General features: G+C 42.8%; 2 long non-coding RNA genes across 4 annotated transcripts; one reads left to right on the top strand and one right to left on the bottom strand.

Annotated features, from left to right (window-relative positions):
* The first annotated feature begins 224 nt into the window (after positions 1-224).
* Positions 225-13,383, top strand: LOC129524752 (uncharacterized). Of its 3 annotated transcripts, XR_010130416.1 has the most exons (5): positions 225-1,296; positions 1,968-2,115; positions 2,575-2,705; positions 3,946-4,072; positions 5,185-7,655. It is a non-coding gene; the product is annotated as an uncharacterized lncRNA (long non-coding RNA). The 3 variants fall into 3 exon arrangements; XR_010130415.1 differs by lacking the exon at positions 5,185-7,655 and adding an exon at positions 13,088-13,383 and having other exon boundaries at positions 1,968-2,705; XR_008668661.2 differs by having other exon boundaries at positions 1,968-2,705.
* On the bottom strand, positions 3,790-20,169 carry LOC109028754 (uncharacterized). Its single transcript, XR_008668663.2, has 3 exons — positions 19,561-20,169; positions 9,183-9,311; positions 3,790-4,944 (listed from the first exon to the last, which is right to left on the bottom strand). It is a non-coding gene; the product is annotated as an uncharacterized lncRNA (long non-coding RNA).
* Positions 20,170-20,668: the final 499 nt, after the last annotated feature.

Raw genomic sequence — 20,668 nt, 5'->3', positions numbered from 1 at the left:
ATTACACATTTCTGGTTGTGATGGTTAATTTTTTTTTTTTTGGAGATGGAGTCTCACTCTGTCACCCAGGCTGGAGTGCAGTGGCACGATCTCAGCTCACTGCAAGCTCCGCCTCCCAGGTTCACACCATTCTCCTGCCTCAGCCTCCTGAGTAGCTGGGACTACAGGCGCCTGCCACCACTCCCGGCTAATTTTTTTGTATTTTTAGTAGAGATGGGGTTTCACCATGTTTGCCAGGATGGTCTCAATCTCCTGACCTTGTGATCCACCCGCCTCGGCCTCCCAAAGTGCTGGGATTATAGGCGTAAGCCACCACGCCCAGCCTTGATGGTTAATTTTATGTGTCAACTTGGCCACGCCATGGTAGACAGTTTGGGCTCAAACACCAATCTAGATGATGCTGTGAAGAAATGTTTTAGATGTGATAAACACTTAAATCAATCAACTTTGAGTAAAGCAGATGACCCTCCATAATGTAAGTGGACCTCATCCAATCAGTTGTAGGCCTTGAGAAGAGAGACTGAGGTTCCTTGGAAAAGAGGGAGGTCTACCAGCAGACGGCCTCCAGACATGAGCTGCAACATCAGCTCTTCCTTGGGTCTCCAGCGTGACAGCCTGCTCTGTAGAATTCAAATTTGCCAGCCCCTACAATCACACAAGCAAATTCCTTAAAACTAACCAATCTCTGCCTCGCTCTCCCTCTCTCTTTTTAAACACACACACACACACACACACACGTGTGTACCTCTCACATATATACGTGTGTGTGTGTATCCTATTGGTTGTTTCCCTAGAGAACCCTAATATGCTGATGTATAGAAATACAATTGATTTGTTTGTGTGTGTGTGTGTGTGTGTTAACCTTATATCCTGCAAACTTGTTTAACTCACTTATTAGTCCTAAGAGGTCTTTGCAAACTCACTGGGTCTTTGACATAAACAATTGTGTACACTATGAACAAGAACTGTCCTCTCCAGGGTGGGGTGGGCACCAGGTTAAGAGTTAGGCATCTCCTTGAGATGTCCTTATTTGCTTAGGTCCTGCATGAAAGCACATAGTGCCCTAGCTCTTTTGAAAAGCAGGAAAATCCTGAAAGAAAGCAACACAGAGCTTTCTCCATTGTGAGGTAGTGAGGAGGTGATTAGGACACTAGGTGAGAAAGGACAGGCCTAGACAATGAAGCAAGGGGCCAGTGGGTGGATGGGTAAAACCACCTGCTCCTCAAAACAGCCAGGCTCTGAGATGAAGCAGGAATCTGCACTTAAACCGAGGCTGGATCCATCCTAGGGATTCAAGTGAGTCTGGCATTTTGACAGGAATCCCAGTGGAAGTCTTTTTGTGGAGTGAAGGGCGGGGGTGAGTTGCAAAATTTTCTGGACCAGAACTTACTGTAGGAAAAAAAGAATTGAAGCTGGGTATGGGCTCCTGCTTATGGTCCCAGCTACTCAGGAGGCTGAAGCAGGGGGATTGCTTGAGCCCAGGAGGCTGTGGTGTGCTATGATCACACCTGTGAATAGCTGCTACGCTCCAGCGTGGGTGAGAGAGCAAGACCCCATGTCTAAGAAAAGAAAGGAAAGAATTCAGGCACCGTGAGGTAACCTAGGAACAAAGCTTCAAAACATTCTGAGTACAACAGAAATAAAGAAGTTTTACTTAAAGTCCATAAAATCCTGGGACATTAGCAACCTTTTTTGGAAACCCCTCTCTTAAACTGTAACTCTAGGGAGACAGAGGTTCCCATAGACCAACAGAGCACATGGCCCCAGTGCCCAGCAGAGCAACGTGGAGCTGCAGAGTCCTGCGGGGGCTAATTTGTACACAAGCACACGTAACACCCCCACAGGAGCCCAGACTTTTCTTCTGTCTTGTTGCAGACTTTCAAAGAGCTAGAGACCCTGTCAAATCATGGGGGTGCAAAAACCCATGCAATTGAGGGGTTTTCACTCATGGTATGCTGTTTCTGCAGGCCTGTGATGTCAAGAGAAAACAGAAAAGAAGGGAATTCCACCTTTGCCCACTGAGAACACATCTACGCTGAGGGCACATCTACCCAACTCCTCTGTCACAACCCCTGTGAGAAGGTTCTGCCATCTCCCAGCCCTGAAGATTGTGAGGTCATCTGACCACCTATTACATTGCTAAACATGGCAGGATGTCACCTGACTCGACACTAAGCTGCCCATCAATCATCACACCCCCTTTCTCCCACTTACTTTTCTATCACCCCGTAGAAGATTCCCAACAGCTGTCCTTAAGTCCTCCAGGCTATAGAAACCACTCTTGAAACAATGTCAGCGTACCATTAGTGCCCTTCAACTCATACCCTCACTTCCCAGCCCCTCCTCTGTGAACAAAGTCTCTCCTTACCTCTTCCTCCAGCACTAATCAATCTAATGTTCCTTCACTCTTTTCTCCCCTCCCAGCTTCCCTCCAACCTGCACCCAATCCCCCCAAATCCTTCCTTTCTTTCCAATTCTCCACACCAAGACTGAACACTTGTCAGAAATGGTGCTCCCCCTGCACCCCTCCACACCTCCTGAAGCCCAATCCCTGTCACTTCTTACCACCCCCAGCTCCCTGATGGCCCTGGGCCTCCCTCCTGACAGCTGAGGCCCTTCCTGGATCTCTACACATCACCAAGCTAAGCCAGTGTTCCAAAATAGTCTCCTAAACAATGATGACAACTGCACAGTTATTTTGGAAGGTGAATGTGGCCAGAGGCCCAGAACAATGCAGGAAAGACAATGGGATGGCGGGCAGCAGGTAGCCTGGCCAGCTCTGTTTGTGCAGATGAATTCAGGAGCCTGGCATTTCTTTGAGGGATGACCAGAGAATGGATGAGCTCTCAGGATGACACTGAGACCAGGTCCCTAATGCTCCTAATCCCTTAGGACACAAGGACCTGAAAGACATAGAAACTGCTTCTCTGAAAATTGGCTTGATTATTCTCCTAAAGTTGACCAGGATCCAGAGCTTAGATTGCAGGAGGTCAGGGCATATGCTGAGGCCTAGCTGTCTTCAAGCTGCAGTTTCCAAGATAGCCCAGAATAGAGTCCAATCAATATATGGCAATATATTTCTTCTTTGTTTTCTATAAGTTTTATAAAAACACACATATAGAAATGTACATAAGTCATAAGTTTACAGCTCAGTGGATTTCCACAAAGTGAACACACCCTCAAAACCAGCACCCAGATAAAGAGAATACAACAAAAACAGCAGAGGGCCTCCTCACCCCTACTTCCAGCCAATACTCCATCCCCTACCCCAGGATAAATGCAGTCCCAGCTTCTAACATTGTGCATTGGTTTTGCCTGTTCTTTGAACTTTCTGTAGCAGTTATAGAATATGTACACTTCTGTGATTGGCTCATTTCAGCCAACATAATGTCTGTGAGATTCATCCTTCTTGGATATAGTTCCAGTTAATTCATTATCATTATTGTATTGTATTCAATAAATATTACTACAATTCATTCATCCATTCTATTCTCTGGTATTTGTGTAGTTTGCAGTTTGAGGGCATAAGTAGTAGAAGTATTGTGAATATTCTAAGACATGTTTTCGTTAAACATATATGCAGCTCTGTTGGGTACAGTATAGGCCTTGGAGTGGAATTACAGTTCTCAGAAACAAAAGAAAATAAATTCAAGTTTGATATAGACCTGATTGTTCCAAGACATAGATTCCCTGATTGTAGTGAACCCGAGGTGGCCGTGAGCAGTGGAAGGAGTGTGCTTGTTAAAAGGACAAATATGATGCTGGGAGACATGTACAAATCTCAAGAGATTATTCAGGGAAGCACCAGATTTATTTTAAATGATGGGAAGAGGTGTCAAATAAAGGTTATAAAAACATTCCAGTAAATAATGCCAATGGTGAGTTGATAATATCTTCAGAGAACATGTTTAGGATCATACGGTTCTTCTTCATTCTTCTCTGCAGAACTTCCTGGCAGTGATGGCAGTGGAACATTGGAAACAGAGATGAACAGGAGGTGGGAAGAGGAGGCTAAGTACATGTAGGCCTAAAAGTCTCTGCTTTAGGAGATTTTCAACAGTCCTGGATGGAGGTAAGGAGGCAGGCGTGATTCTAAGATCTCAAGGAAAGGAGATTCTATGTCACTCTTCTCTTCCCTTGGCCCTTAGACTGTTTACGAACGAAATAATTTCATCAATTATTTCATCATTTCATTATAGCAGATCCCCTCACTGAGACTTCCAAAGATTTTTATCAACAATTTTATGTCACTCCCACTAACTCTTTGAAGGTAAATGGCAGAATTAATTTTCCCATTTAAAAAACAAACACAAAGACCCAGTAGAGTCTGCATTTTCTAGGTTTAGTCAGCCATTCTGGAAGCTGCGTCCTGGTAACCACAGTGTCCCAGCTGTGAACTCCGGGCAAGTGTACAGCATCATCTTCCATTCACCATGTGGTTACTGCACTTCTCATACAAACTACCTGCGTTACTCAGTTATCCAGTATCAAGGACTATGCCACACTCCTTAGAGCAGATGCAGGGCACTTAGAGATTAATAAAACAGGCCGAGCACAGTGGCTCAAGCCTGTAACCCCAGCACTTTGGGAGCCTGAGATGGAAGAACTGCTTGAGCCCAGGAGTTCAAGACCAGCCTCGGCAACATAGTGAGACCCCCATCTCTACTAAAAATAAAAAATTAGCCTGGCATGGTGGCACCTTCCTGTGATCCCAGCTACTTGGGAGGCTGAGATGGGAGGATCCCTTGAGCTCAGGAGGTTGAGGCTGCAGTGAGTTGTGATTGTGCCACTGCACACCAGCCTGGGCAACAGAGCAAGACTCTGTCTCAAAAAAATTAATTAATTAAATAAAAATAAAAATAAAACCCTTTTAGAGTTCAAGTCTTAATTGCCATATGGCTTTGAGCAACTTATTTTATCTCACTGTGCCTCCATTTCCTAGACCTGGAAACGAAAATAAAAGAGAATGAAATTTAAACAGCTTCTCAGAAGAGTATGTAAGTTAAGCCACATAAAACATATAAATAAATATCTGTCACTTAGTAGCCACTCAGCACATGGTAATTACAAAGCATGGTGCCATAAGAAGTTGCTGGGGAGGCAGACATGTAAATGAATGCAGAAAATATATGAGGAATACTAAAATACAAATTAAAGTGTCCTGTGGCTTTTTCATCCACACAGATGAGTGTCAAAGCTACTATCTCTCTGGGAGGATCATGGCAGACAGGAGGCAGGTCTAGATTGCAGTCCCACTCAGATGGACAGAGCAGCATGTGGAGTATTGCATCATGAACTTTTGATCCAGAATGACTGCAGGAAGAAATCAGGAAAGCCAAGAGAACCCACACACCCTCTGAGGAAAGTGAATTGTTCCTGCAGGACCTGGGAGACACCCCAAACACCGTGAGTGCCCAAACTATGGAAGTCGGAAAGGGGCATCGTTCACCCCCAAACACACAACCTCACTGGAGAACCTCAAGATCTAGATCACTGGAGAAGATTCTGACATTACCTGGAGCTGAGTCAATTTAGAGAGCCGAGTGAAATGCAGGGGTAGAGGAAGCAGTGGGAAAATCCCTGTGGGCTCTCTGGGTGCCCTAGCAAGCCATTTCTGCCTTACCTCCCAGGGGTCACTGGGGAGGGCTACCAGAGGCACTGGGAAAAGGCCACAGGGAGAAGGAAGCCTCCAGCTGAACTTTGTAACAATTCTAACTGAACAAGAAGTCTCCTGGCCAGAACTATAGGGAGGGCGTGAATCCTGTGTGCAGACCACAGGCAGGGAAGCACAAAGGGTTCACAGCTCTCACAGCTGGGCGGCTGGTAGCCTGGGGCAAGCTCTCAGCCCTGCTTGCCCACTGCCTGGACACAGACTTGGTGCTGTTGAGCGGGGAATGGTGAGAGTGAGACTGGCCCTTTGGGTTGTATGGGAGCTAGGTGAGGCTTGTGATTGCCAGCTTTTCCTCACTTCCCTGACAACCTGCATGACACAGCAGAGGCAGCATAATCCTCCTAGGAACATAACTCCATTGACCTGGGAACCACACCTCCATCTCCCACAGCAGCCACAGCCACACCTCCGTCTCCCACAGCAGCCACAGCCACACCTCCATCCCCCACAGCAGCCACAGCCACACCTCCATCCCCCACAGCAGCCACAGCCACACCTCCATCTCCCACAGCAGCCACAGCAAGACCCGCTCAAGGAGAGTCTGAACTCAGACATGCCTAGCGCTGCCCCCGCTTAATGGTCCTTCCCTACCCACCCCGGTAGCTGAAGACAAACAGCATATACTCTTGGGAGTTCTAGGGCCCCACCCACCACCTGATCCCTCCCATACTACCATAGCTGATGCTCTCTGGAAAGTGCCACCTCCCAGCAGGAAGCCAGCCAGCTCAAAAATAGTGCATTAAACCACCAAGACTAAGGACCCTCACAGAGTCCATTTCACCCCCCACCACCTCCCACCAGAGCAGGCATTGGTATCCACAGCTCAGAGACCCACAGATGGTTCATATCACAAGACTCTGTACAGACAACTCCCAGTGCCAGCCCAGAGCCTGGTAGACCTGTTGGGTGACTAAATTCAGAAGAGAGATAATACTTACTACAGCTCAGATCTCAGGAAGCCACATCCCTAGGAAAAGGGGGAGAGTACTACATCAAGGGAACACCCTGTGGGACAAAAGAATCTGAACAACAGCCTTGAGCCCTAGACCTTCCCTCCGACAGAGCATACCCAAATGAGAAGAACTAGGAAACCAACTCTGGTAATATGACAAAACAAGGCTCTTTAATACCCTCCAAAAAATCATGCTAGCTCACCAGCAATGAATCCAACCAAAAAAAAAATCCCTGATTTACCTGAAAAAGAATTCTTAAGGTCAATTACTAAGCTAATCAAAGAGGTGCCAGAAAAAGGAAAAGCCCAATTTAAGGAAATAAAAAAAAAATACAGAAAGTAAGGGGAGAAATTTTCAATGAAATAGGTAGCATATAGTAAAAAGCAATCAAAACTCCAGGAACCAACGGATGTAGTTATAGAAATTCAAAATGCTCTGGGAAGTCTCAGCAATAGAAGCGAATGAGCAGGAGAAAGAACCTCAGAGTTCAAACACAAGGTTTTCAAAATAATCCAACAAAGACAAAGAAAAAAGAATAAGAAAATATGAACAAAGCCTCCAAGAAGTCTGGGATTATGTTAAATGACCAAACCAAAGAATAATCGGCATTTCTAAGAAGAAGAGAAATCTAAAAGTTTGGAAAACATATTAGGGTATCCACTACTGGGTATCTACCCAGAAGTCATTACATGAAAAGGATACTTGCACACATATGTTTGTAGCAGCACAATTCTCAGTTGTAAAAATGTGGAACCAACCCATATGCCCATCAATCAATGAGTGGATAAACTGCAGTATACATATATAATGGAATACTACTCAGCCATAAACAGGAATGAATTAATGGCATTCACAGCAACCTGGATGAGATCGGAGACCATTATTCTAAGTGAAATAACTCAGGAATGGAAAAGCAAACATTGTATGTTCTCAATCATATGTGGGAGCTAAGCTATGAGGATACAGAGACATAAGAATGACACAGTGGACTTTGGGGACTCAGGGAGAAAGGGTGGGAAGGGAGTGATGGATAAAAGACTACGATTTGGGTGCAGTGTATACTGCTCGGGTGATGTGTGCACCAAAATCTCACAAATCACCACTAAAGATCTTACTCATGTGGCCGGGCGCGGTGGCTCATGCCTGTAATCCCAACACTTTGGGAGACCAAGGCAGGTGGATCACGAGGTCAGGAGATCGAGACCATCCTGGCTAACATGGTGAAACCCCATCTCTACTAGAAATACAAAAAATTAGCTGGGTGTGGTGGTGGGCCCCTGTAGTCCCAGCTACTCAGGAGGCTGAGGCAGGAGAATGGCATGAACCCGGGACGTGGAGCTGGCAGTGAGCCAAGATCGCGCCACTGCACTCCAGCCTGGGTGGCAGAGCAAGACTCCGTCTCAAAAAAGAAAAAAAAAATCTTACTCGTGTAACAAAACACCACCTGCTCCCCAATAACCTATGGAAATAAAATAATTTTTTTTAAAAAAAGAAACTAGGCTGGGCATGGTGGCTCACGTCTGTAATCCCAGCACTTTGGGAGGCCGAGGCGGGTGGATTACCTGAGGTCAGGAGTTTGAGACCAGCCTGGCCAACATGATGAAATCCTGTCTCTACTAAAAATACAAAAATTAGCCAGGCGTGGTGGCACACACCTGTAGTCCCAGCTATTCAGGAGGCTGAGGCAGAAGAATGGCATGAACCCGGGAGGCAGAAGTTGCAATGAGCCGAGATCGTGCCACTGCACTCCAGCCTGGCCGACAGAGTGACTGTGTCAAAAAAAAAAAGAAAGAAAGAAAAGAAAAAGAAACTAATAGGGAAAAACAGCTAGTATCACTCTTACATGAGATCTTTAGGCATTATACAGTAAGACTGTCTCAATCTCAGTAAGAATTAAGTAAATAAATAAAATAAGGGACTTTTGTGCATCCAAAACTTTCAGGCAAAGATTATAAATTCTCTAGCATCATTATATGCCCAGGTTGTATTTCTCAAGCCTTACTTGTTCCTTCCCACACATTAACATTTCAGAATTATATTTCATTTATAACAGGTATTCTCTAGGCTCACTAACCTGAGAGGGTTAATGTCAAAAAATAAAAACAAAAATAATGGCATTTAAATAAAAATATCCTCTGGCTTGAGCCCATCCTAGCAACCACAGTGAAATTCCGGCTTCCCCCAAATCTTCTCAGAGTTCTTGGATGGCCTGAGAATGACCCCCACAGCCTCTAGACACTACCTGCAATGTTCTTTGCAAGGAGCTCCCCTCCTCCCTTCAATTGGTTCCACCTCTGTCTGCAAAGCTGCTTTCCTTTCTCTCTTATAGCTCACTTTACTGATACTGACCTCCTTGCTTCCCAATATTGAGATCTGCTGTGTCCTGGGGCTGGGGCTGTACCTCTCCCATATCATTCCCCTGCTCTTGTCACCATCAGCGCTTCTGTCCTGAGCTACAAGCCCTCAGCTAAGCCACAGCATGCAAGTGCATGTTTCAGTCCACAGGCAGAGCTGGAGGCCACTTGCTCCAGAAGAGAATGTCCACTTTACTTTCTTACCTTGCTGCATCCACAAGAGGGAGCCTCGTGCCAGCTTCTCCAGCCAGGATGGTAGCCCCCAAGACTCTTCCTCTTCCATCCACCTTTAGGTGCAGCATCCAACAAGGTCAAAATCACAATATCTTGCATCTAATAAAAAATTACCAGGCATGCAAAAAAAAAAAAAAAAAAAAGACAGGAAAATATGACCCTTAATATAAAGAAAAAAACATGAAAAACAACCCAGAAATGACACAGACTATAGAATTAGTGGAAATAGTTATTATAATTGTATCCTATATGCTCAAAAATTTAGAAGACTGAACGTGTTGGTAGATCTATAGAAGATGTTTTTTAAATACCCAAATTGAACTTCTGAAATTAAAACTATAATGTCTAACATGAAAATACATTGGATGAGATTAATAGCAGATTAGACACTAAGAAGAAAAGATTTGTGAACTTGAAGACAGCAATAAAAGCCATCCAAATTGAAATACAAAGAGAAAAAAAACAATGAAAAGAAATGAGAAGAGCATCAGGGCATTGTGGGACAACTTCAATCAGTCTAAAAAATGAAAAGCTGCTTCCAAATGTAAAAAAGAATCCTTTAAATTGTCAAAGAGCCCATCAGAATTTTTAACAGCTCTATTAGAAAAAAAATTCATTTTGCTGCTTAAGTTCCAGCAGGCCAATCTTTGTGATGAAACCCTTGGGATGTTGCCAATCCAGACAGGCAGCTCTTAAGGTGACACACCAGTCATCCAGGGACTTACCATCACGTCAGTCATTTTGTTACTGTTTTTAATAATGTAAAATACTTGACCAATGAGGATTCCTTCCAGAAATGCAAAAGTTATTCAACAATAGGAATCCTATCTACACAAATCATTACATTTATAAAGAAGAAAGCCCACATGATTTTATGAATTAATGTATAAAGGTGTTTCTCTAGTATTTAACAGCATTCTAATAAAAAGTTTAACTAACATAGGAATAGACAGAAGCTACCTAAACAAGACGAAAACTGTTAACCAAAACAGAATTCTATTTTTAATCATGATGGAATAATAGAGACTAGAAGTACCTTCCCTCCTTGCACAACTAAAAGCTGGACAAAATATATCAAGTGAAAGTTTTCAGACATTGGACAACAGGCAGTGCAAGACTGTGATCCCTGAGAGAAAGACAAGTGAGATGAGCCTGCAAGTATCCCCAGCTCACTGCCTGGAGAATTTCCAGGCTGATCACAGAAAAAAGAAACCAAAACAGGAGTCCAACAGTCTCACTGATTAAGGAGACAAAGTTCAGAGTTCCAGCAGGGCAAAATGAGAAAAATCTGTGAGGCAAAGTATCAAAGAAAAAGTACTGCGGAGAGTGAGGGTTCCAGAGATCTGCAGAGCAGTCCCTCAAGACTTGGGCTGAGTACTGCTATGCGCTTGTGTAAGGAGACTACTGAGGCTGGGGAAAGAACAGCAGAGAAGAGTAGGCAGAACAATTTCAGGAGTTCACACAGGACCAGAAATAGTGTTTTCCCTAGCCAGTTTGGGAAGATCTCCTAATACGGTGGGGCATTGGGTACAGTTCTCAAAAGCATATTGCCTCAGTGGGGCCAAATTAGCCCTCAGTGTAAAAGTAAAGTATCTAAAGGGATGTTTAGAAATCCAGCACCCAATAACATAACGTGTACAATGTCTGGCATTCAATAAAATATTACCTAGTATGCAAATAAGCAGGAACATAAGACCCAGTACCAGAAAAAAAAAATCATTCTATAAATATAGACCTATATATGACTCAGATGTTAGAATTTGTAGGCAAGGACATCAAAACAAGAATTATAAATTCACTCCATATCTTCAAGAAGTACAAGAAAGCATGAGTATAGTCGGGAGAAAAATGAAATGCCTAACTAAACTTCTAGAAATGAAAAATACAATAACTAAACTGAAAAATACATTGGCAGGATTAACAGCAGATTAAATGCTATAGGAGAAAAGATTTGTGAATTTGAAGATATAGCAATAGGAACTATGCAAATTAAACATTGAGAGAAAATATAAGCCAGAAGAAAACTAAACAAAGCATCAATAAGTTGTGGGACAATATCAAGTAGCCTAACATATACATAACTGGAGTATCCAGAAGAGGGGAGGAAAATAATACTTGGAAAAAAAATGGCCATTTTTTTCCAAATTTAATGAAAATAAACCCACATGTATTAGAGCTCTACAAAGAAACAGAAGGAATAGGATATATATATATATATTGTATTTATATTAGTATTATACTATACATATTTTATATATATAAAATATATTGCAGGTGTGAGCCACCATACCCAGTATATGTATTATTTATACATGTAAATATGTAGTATTTTACTAATATAAATATATTGGCAACATATAACTATATTTACATATATAAATATATTAGAGGGAGAGAGAGATTTATATGAAGAATTGGCTCACACGGTTATGAAGGCCAAAAAGTGCCATGATCTGCCATCTGCAAGTCAGAGACCCAGGAAGGCCAGTGCTGTAATTCAGCCAGTGGTCGGGTCCATCCAGAAGCACTCTCATGGACACACCAAAAATTATGTTTAACCTGTGCACCCCATAGCCCAGTCATGTTGACACATAAAATTTATTATCACAAGTCTACCCTTTGTCAACTTGGCACCCATACACATCTCCTCAAACCAAACTTATTCTCCAAATAAAAATAATAGGTCATAATTCCACCTACCTTAATACTACCCTGGATACAATAAAAAACACACAGTAACTTATTTCCCAGATGAGGAGGTAAAATCCTTGAAAGACGTTTACTCTTTGATATACTATAACACTTGGCTGGGTGCAGTGGCTCACACCTGCAATCCCAGCACTTTGGGAGGCCAAGGCAGGCAGATCACTTGAGCTCAGGAGTTCAAGACCAGCCTGGGCAACATGGTGAAACACCAACTCTATAAAAAAAAATACAAAAATTAGCTAGGCACGGTGGTGTGTGCCTGTAGTCCCAGCTATTTGGAATGCTGAGGTGGGAGGATGGCTTGAGCCCAGGAGGCGGAGGTTGCAGTGAGCCAAGATCGTGCCACTGTACCACAGCCTGGGTAACAGAGCCAGACTCTGTCTCAAAAAAAAAAAAATTAAATTAAAAATACTTAAATACTATGATATAAAATATTATAAATACACCTTATGTTACATGATAAGGGAATAAGAGCGGAAGGATAACAAAGATTCACACACAAATGTGTTTATAGCAAAATAAGGAGAAAATAGACATGGCAATTACCATCTTTGTTTCTGTAACTGGCCACATGGTCATGGCTGGTATTTACAACTACCTTTTCCCACTACCCATTCTGTATTCCCATTGCCTTCAGCAAGCACCTCAGCTTTATCTGGTAGGGTGACTTCAACTTTTATTCCTGAAGGGTTTGAGCCATTTGTAGCCCTGCCTGGTCGGGCTGTAGTTTTCTATTGACATAAAACACAGGGCATGGTAATATTAAAGATACCCTAAGGAATTTCCTGTATTCTGGATATACTTACTCTTCCTTAACTCCATTGTGGAATAGTAGTCCAATTTCCCCCTTGGTAGTCAGGACCAATCATCCCAGCCAACACTGTAACTCCCTTCTTTACCTATTAATTGAGAAATATGAGGATCCCAAAGTGGCCAGGTGAAAGTCTTAACTTTCAGTTCTTGGGATCATTATTGTGTCTCCTGGTGGAAATATCCCTTCCTTATGGAAATATCCCTTCCTCTAGAACTAAGAACTCTAGGTCAGCAAAGCATAAAGTCAGGAACAGGAAACAAAAATTTTGCTAGTGGGTCACTTGGGGTAATAGTGAGTGGTGCCACTCCCACTTTTGTCTTTTGATCTCTTGACCTGTGAATGCTACTTGCTGTAGGAGAAACAAGATCTTATATTGGACACTGATTCATAGCATATGCAGCCTTCTGAGGAACTTCACTCCACCCCTGCAAGAAATTGCCACCTAGCTGATGTCGTAACTGAGACTTCAAAATGCTATTCCACTGTTTTATCAAGCCAATTGCTTCAGGATGATGGGGAACATAATCAGACCAGCAAATTCCACGAGCATGGGTCCATTGCTCCGTTTCTTTTGCTGTAAAGTGAGTTCCTTGATCAGAAACAATGCAATGTGGAATACTACAATGATGAATAAAGCATTCTATAAGCCCATGGATGGTAGTTTTGGCAGAAGCATTGTGTGCAGGGAAGACAAAACAATATCCAGAGTAAGTGTCTATTACATTAAGAACAAACACTGTCCCTTCCATGATGAAAATGTCCCCACATAATCAACCTACCACCAGGTGGCTGTGTGATCACCCTAGGGACTTGATGTTGGTCTCTGCTCAATGTTGGCCATATCAGGGACTCAATGTTGCTCTCTGCTGTTGGCAGATTGGACTTTCAGCAGTGGCTGTAAGCCAGATTGGCCTTGCTGAGTGGAAGTCCACGTTACTTCCCCAAGCATAACCGCTATCACTGCCATCATGGTCACTTTGTTCATGAGACCATTAGGCAATGACAGAGGTAGCTGGGAAAAAAGGGTGACCAGTATCCGCAGAATGGGTCATCTTGTCCACTTGATTATTAAAATTCCCTTTGTGAGTATTCACATGGGACACAAATATCACCATGTGTTTTGCCCACTCAGAGAAGTCTGTCCATATACCTCTTCCTTAAATTTGTCACCAATTTTCCAATCATGTTCCTCTCAATTCCCTGAACATCCAGCCAAACCATTGGCCACAGTCTGTACTGATACATAATCACAGGTCTGGCCATTTCTCCTTCCAATAAAAGTGCACAATCAGATGCTCTGCTCAAAGTTCTGACCAGTAAGAGGATTTCCCTTCACAGCTGTCTTTCAGGGATATCCCAGTAAGAGGTTCTAGTACTGCAGCTGTCCACTTTTGGGTGGTGTCTGCATATTGTGCAGAACCATCTGCAAACCAGGCCTGAGTCTTCTCCTATCGATTGATCATAGGGAACTCCTGGTAACACCAAAGGTGCAGGCAGTGAGAGAGAAGGCAGTGTTGCAAAAGTAGATACCATGAGCATTTGGGTCACTTTTTCATGTAACTTACATGTGCCTTCAGGGCCTATTCCAACCAGATCATGTATGTATTATTTCCATTTGCTGATGGAGTGCTGTGTATGCCAAATTTTATGACTTGGTGGATCAGGTAACAGCCAGTTCATGATGGGCAGCTCAGGTTGCATGGTAACTTGGCAGCCCATGGTCAAACATTCAGTCTCTACTAAGGCCCAGTAGCAGACCAAGAATTGTCTTCCAAAAGAAGACACTCCTGCAAGAATGGCCATAATCAAAAAAAAAACAGTAGACGTTGGCATGGATGCAGTGAACCAGGAACACTTCCACACTGCTGGTGGGAATGTATACTAGTACAACCACTATGGAAAACAGTGTGGAGATTCCTTAAAGAACTAAAAGTAGAATTATCATTTGATCTGGCAATCCCACTACTAGGTATCTACCCAGAGGAAAAGAAGTCGTTATTTGAAAAAGATACTTGCACATGCATGTTTATAGCAGCATAATTTACAACTGCAAAATTGTGGAACCAACTCAAATGCTGATCAATGAGTGGATTAAAAAAACTGTGGTTTTTTATATGTATACGTGTGTGTGTGTGTGTGTGTGTGTGTGTGATGGAATACTACACAGCCATGAACAGGAATGAATTAACAGCATTTGCAGTGACCTGGATGAGACTGGAGATTATTATTCTAGTGAAGTAACTCAGGAATGGAAAACCAAACATCGTATGTTCTCACTGATACGTGGGAGTTAGCTATGAGGATGCGAAGGCATAAAATGATACAATGGACTTTGGGGGCTTGGGGAGAAAAGTAGGAGGGGGTCAAGGGATAAAAGACTGCAAATATGGTGCAGTGTATACTGCTCGGGTGATAAGTGCACCAAAATCTCACAAATCACCACTAAATAACTTACTCGTGTAACCAAATACCACCAGTACCCCAATCACTTATGAAAAAAAAATTTTTAAAGATAAGACAGCAATAGCCAAGTGGGTTTCATACCAGGGATGCAGGGATATACAAGTCAATAAATGTGATATTATGCCCAGTAAACAGAATTAAAAACAAAAATCATATTATTATCCCAATCAATGCAGAAAAAGCATTTGACAAAATTCAGCATTGCTTTATGATTAAAACCCTCAGAAAAATTGGCATGGAAGGGACATACCTCAAGGTAATAAAAGCTATCTATGACAAACCGACAGCTAACATACTCAACAGGGAAAAGTTGAAAGCATTCCCTCTGAGAACTGGAACACGCCAAGGATGCTCACTTTCACCACTTCTATTCAACATAGTACTGGAAGTCCTAGCCAGAGCAATCAGACATGAGAAAGTTATAATAAAGGGCATCCAAATCAGTAAAGAGGAAGTCAAACTGTTGCAGTTCACTGATGATAAGATTGTATACCTAGAAAACTCTGAAGATTCATCCAAAAGGCTCCTAGATTGGATAAATGAATTCAGTAAAGTTTCAGGATACAAAAATCAATGTTCACAAGTCAGTAACACCACTATAAACCAACAATGACCAAGCTGAGAAACAAATCAAGAACTCAATCCCTTTTACAACAGCTGCCATATATATATATAAAAAATATATTAATTATATATATGTATAATATATATATTATATATATTCAGCATCGCTTTATGATTAAAACCCTCAGAAAAATTGGCATGGAAGGGACATACCTCAAGGTAATAAAAACTATCTATGACATATATATATATATACACACACATATATCCAAGGAGGTAAAAGACCTCTACAAGGAAAACTACAAAACACTGCTGAAAGAAATCACTGATGACACAAACAAATGGAAACTGACATTTGTATATACGTATATATACAAAATTAGCCAGGTGTGGTGGCAGGTGCCTGTAATCCCAGCTACTTGGGAGGCTGAGGCAGGAGAATCGCTTAAACCTGGGAGGCAGAGGTTGCAGTGAGCCGAGATCTCTCCAGCCTGGGCAACAGCCTGGGCTGTGTAGTATTCCATCATACACACACACACACACACACACACACACACACACACACACACACACACACACACACACACACACACACACACACATGTATATATACAAATGGAAACATGACAAAACTCATGGATGGGTAGAATCAATATTGTGAAAATGACCATACTGTCAAAAGCAATCTACATATTCAGTGCAACTCCCATCAAAGAACCATCATCATTTTTCACAGAACTAGAAAAAAAATTCTAAAATTCATATGGAACCAAAAAGGACCCCACATAGCCAAAGCAAGACTAAGCGAAAAAAATCTGGAGGCATTGCATTAACTGACTTCAAACTATCCTACAAGATTTATACCAGTACCATAACAGCATGATACCAATATAAAAGTAGGCACATAGATCAATGGAACAGAACAGAGAACCCAGAAATAAAGCCAAATACAACCAACTGATCTTCAACAAAGGAAGCAAAAACACAAATTGGGAAGGGGCACCCTATTCAACAAATGGTGCTGGGATAACCGGCTAGTCACATACAGAAGAATGAACCTGGATCCTCATCTCTCACCTTATACAGACATCAACTCAAGATGGATCAAAGACTTAAACGTAAGACCTGAAACCACAAAAACTTTAGAAGATAACATTGGAAAAACTCTTCTAAACACTGGCTTAGGCAAATATTTCAAGACCAAAAACCCAAAAGCAAATCTAACAAAAACAAAAAATAAATAGATATTACCTAATTAAATTAAAACACTTCGGCACAGCAAAATAAATAATCAGCAGTGTAAACAGACACTTCACCGAATGGGAGAAAATATTCACAAACTATGCATCCTACAAAGGACTAATATCCGGAATCTACAAGGAACTCAAATCAGCAAGAAAAAAGAAATAATCCCATCAAAAAGTGGGCAAAGAACATGAATAGACAGTTCTCAAAAGAAGATATAGAAATGACTAACACATGAAAAAAATGCTCAACATCACTAATTATCAGGGAAATGCAAATTAAAACCACAATGAAATACCACCTTAGTTCTGCAAGACTGGCCATATTTTAAAAAGTCAAAAAATAGTAGATGTTTGCATGGATGTGATGAAAAGGGCACTTTTACATTGATGGTGGGAATATAAACTAGTACATCCACTGTGGAAAACTTTATGGAGATTCCTTAAAGAACTAAAAGTAAAACTACCATTTGATCCAGCAGTCCCACTATTGAGTATCTACCCAGAAGAAAAGAAGTCATCATATGAAAAAGCCACTTTCATCTGCTTGTTTATAGGAGCAGAATTCACAATTGCAAAAATATGGAACCAGCCTAAATGCCCCTCGACTGACAAGTGGATAAAGAAAATGTGATATATTTACACCATGGAATACTACTCAGCCATAAAAAGGAATGAAGTAATGGCATTTGCAGCAATTTGTATGGGAGTTGGAGACCATTATTCCAAGTGAAGTAACTCAGGAATGGGAAACCAAATATCATATGTTCTCACTTATAAGGGTTTGCTAAGCTATGAGGACGCAAAGGCATAAGAATGATATAATGTGCCAGGCGCAGTGGCTCACACCTGTAATCCCAGCACTTTGGGAGGCCAAGGCAGGTGGATCATGAAGTCAGAAGATTGAGACCATCCTGGCTAACATGGTGAAACCCTGTCTCTACTAAAAATACAAAAAATTAGTCGTTGTGGCACGCGCCTGTAGTCCCAGCTGCTTGGGAGGCTGAGGCAGGAGAATCGCTTGAACCTGGGAGGCAGAGGTTGCAGGAGCTGAGATTGCACTACTGCACTCCAGCCAGGATGACAGCGCAAGACTCTGTCTCAAAAAAAAAAATATATATATATATAATGGACTACGGGGACTCAGGGGTAAGTGAGAGGAGGGTGAGGGATAAAAGACTATACACTGGGTACAGTGTACACTGCTCAGGTGATGAGTACACAGAAATCTCAAAAATCACCACTAAGGAACTTATCCATGTAACAAAAAATGACCTGTTCCCCAAAAACTATTGAAATTTTTAAAAATGTAAACGTTAGCCATGCGTGTTGATGTACACCTGTAGTCCTAACTACTTAGGAAGCTGTGGCAGGAGTATCTCTTGAGCGTTGGAGGTCAAGGCTACAGTGAGCTATGATTGCACCACTGAACTTCACCCTGGGCAACAAAGTGAGACCCTGTCTCAAACACACACACACACACACAAAACTGGTTTTGTCCTGGTACCTGATTATTATAATTTGAAGCAGAAATTATTTTGTTTAGATTTTTTAATATTAAGAAGCATCTCGGCCAGGCGAGGTAGCTCACACCTGTAATCCCAGCACTTTAGGAGGCCGAGGTGGGCAGATCACCCGAGGTCGGGAGTTCAAGACCAGTCTGACAAACATGGAGAAACCCCAACTCTACTAAAAATACAAAGTTAGCCGGGCCTGGCGGCACATGCCTGTAATCCCAGCTACTCAGGAGGCTGAGACAGGAGAGTCACTTGAACCCAGGAGGCCAAGGCTGTGGTGAGCCGAGATCGCGCCATTGCACTCCAGCCTGGGCAACAAGAGCAAAACTCCGTCTCAAAAAAAAAAAAAAAGCATCTCTACTCACGATTGAACTATACAATTAAAAGGTCACACCTTTGTTTCATCATGGTAGGCAAGGTTAATATTAAAAAAGAAAATGCCTGTCCATAAAAGTGATCTGGTGACACAGGATAGCCTCTCCCAGGGTAACAGGCATCCAGGACTCCACTCTATCAACGATTTCTAAAACAAAGGTTGTGAGCAAGTGCTAGAATGAGACGTGTGATTAAGTTCCTGAGCTGACAGCAAATTTAAAAGATGCCCTCCCAGCTCCTAGCTGCGGCCCATCCTCCCTCTAAGGTGTACAACTCCATTATGCTTTTAACCGATGACACTGCCTCTTGCCCATTACCACCTCCCACCAGATCCCATTCACTCTGTTTTACCAGGAAAAGATCTGCTCCAGCTAATGCTTTATCCTTCAGTGATTTTCTTTGACTTTATAGAAAGGGACAGCCATTTGGTCAAGAGGCTGCCCATCGGATCCTGTGTCCTTCTGCACTGCTAATATCTATCTGTGGCCCTGCTTTAAAACCCAAATACAAACATCTCTTCCATGAAGCCCTTCCTGATTGCCAGTGCCCTCAACAGTGGGATAAGCTGCCAGGCATCTTAGAGATCTACACCCGTGGTTCTCAATCCCGACTTCCCCCGGCCTCCTGAGAAGCTTTTAATAGGTGCATCAGCCCTGGATTCTTACCAGTAGGTCTGAGAGGGAGGCTTAGCGCTTGTGTTCTTTTAATAGTGTGCACAGGGTTGACGGGAAACACACACACAGAGTGCAGAACCATTCCACGAGGCTGTGTGTCCGGAATTGGTTCCCTCCGATGGGTTCCTGGTCCCGCTGACTTCAAGAATGAAGCCGTGGACCCTCGCAGTGTTACACTTAAAGATGGTGTGTCCAGAGTTTGTTCCTTCAGATGTTCAGATGTGTCGGGAGTTTCTTCCTTCTACCGGGTTCGTGGTCTATGCACGACTTCATGAGTTAAGCCGCAGACCTTTGCAGTGAGCGTTACAGCTCTTAAAGGTGGTGCGTCCGGAGTTGTTTGTTCCTCCCGGTGGGTTCGTGGTCTGGCTGACTTCAGGGGTGAAGCCGCAGACCTTCACAGTGAGTCTTATTGCGGCTCCAAAATTGTTTGTTTCTTGTGGTGGGTTCCTGGTCTGGCTGGCTTCAGGAGTGAAGCTGCAAACCTTCACCATGAGTGTTACAGCTCATAAAGGTAATGTGGACCTAAAAAGTGAGCAGCAGCAAGATTTATTGCAAAGGGGGAAAGAACAAATCTTCCACAACGTGGGAGGGGACCCGAACAGGAAAGCTGGCGGCGATGGCCAGCCTTTATTCCCTTATTGGCCCCGCCCACATCCTGCTGATTGGTCCATTTTACAGAGTGCTGATTGGTCCATTTTACAGAGTGCTGATTGGTCCATTTTACAGAGTGCTGATTGGTCCGTTTTTACAGAGTGCTGATTGGTGTGTTTACAAACCTTTAGCTAGACACAGAGCGCTGATTGATGCTTTTACAATCCTTTAGCTAGACAGAAAAGTTCTCCAAGTCCCCATCAGACCTAGAAGCCCAGCCGGCTTCACTTCTCAGTAGCTTACAGAAGAGGACCCTGCTGCCACAGCACAATACCACAAAGAAAGTCATGCGCTCCTCAGCAGGAAGCCCCCTTCTCCGGGACAGGGACTTTGTTTCCTTCTCAGCTCTATTGCCAGCACCTAGAACTGTGCCCACCTGTCAGATCTGTTATCAGATGGGAACATGGCAGATTTGTTGAATGAATGAAGGAATGAATGAACTATGTGA

The sequence above is a fragment of the Gorilla gorilla genome, chromosome 13 (assembly GCF_029281585.2).
Source record: "Gorilla gorilla gorilla isolate KB3781 chromosome 13, NHGRI_mGorGor1-v2.1_pri, whole genome shotgun sequence".
In the NCBI taxonomy this organism is placed as follows: Eukaryota; Metazoa; Chordata; class Mammalia; order Primates; family Hominidae; genus Gorilla; species Gorilla gorilla.
The sequence above is the reverse complement of the archived record's forward strand: the minus strand, read 5'-3'. Positions and strand labels throughout refer to the sequence as shown.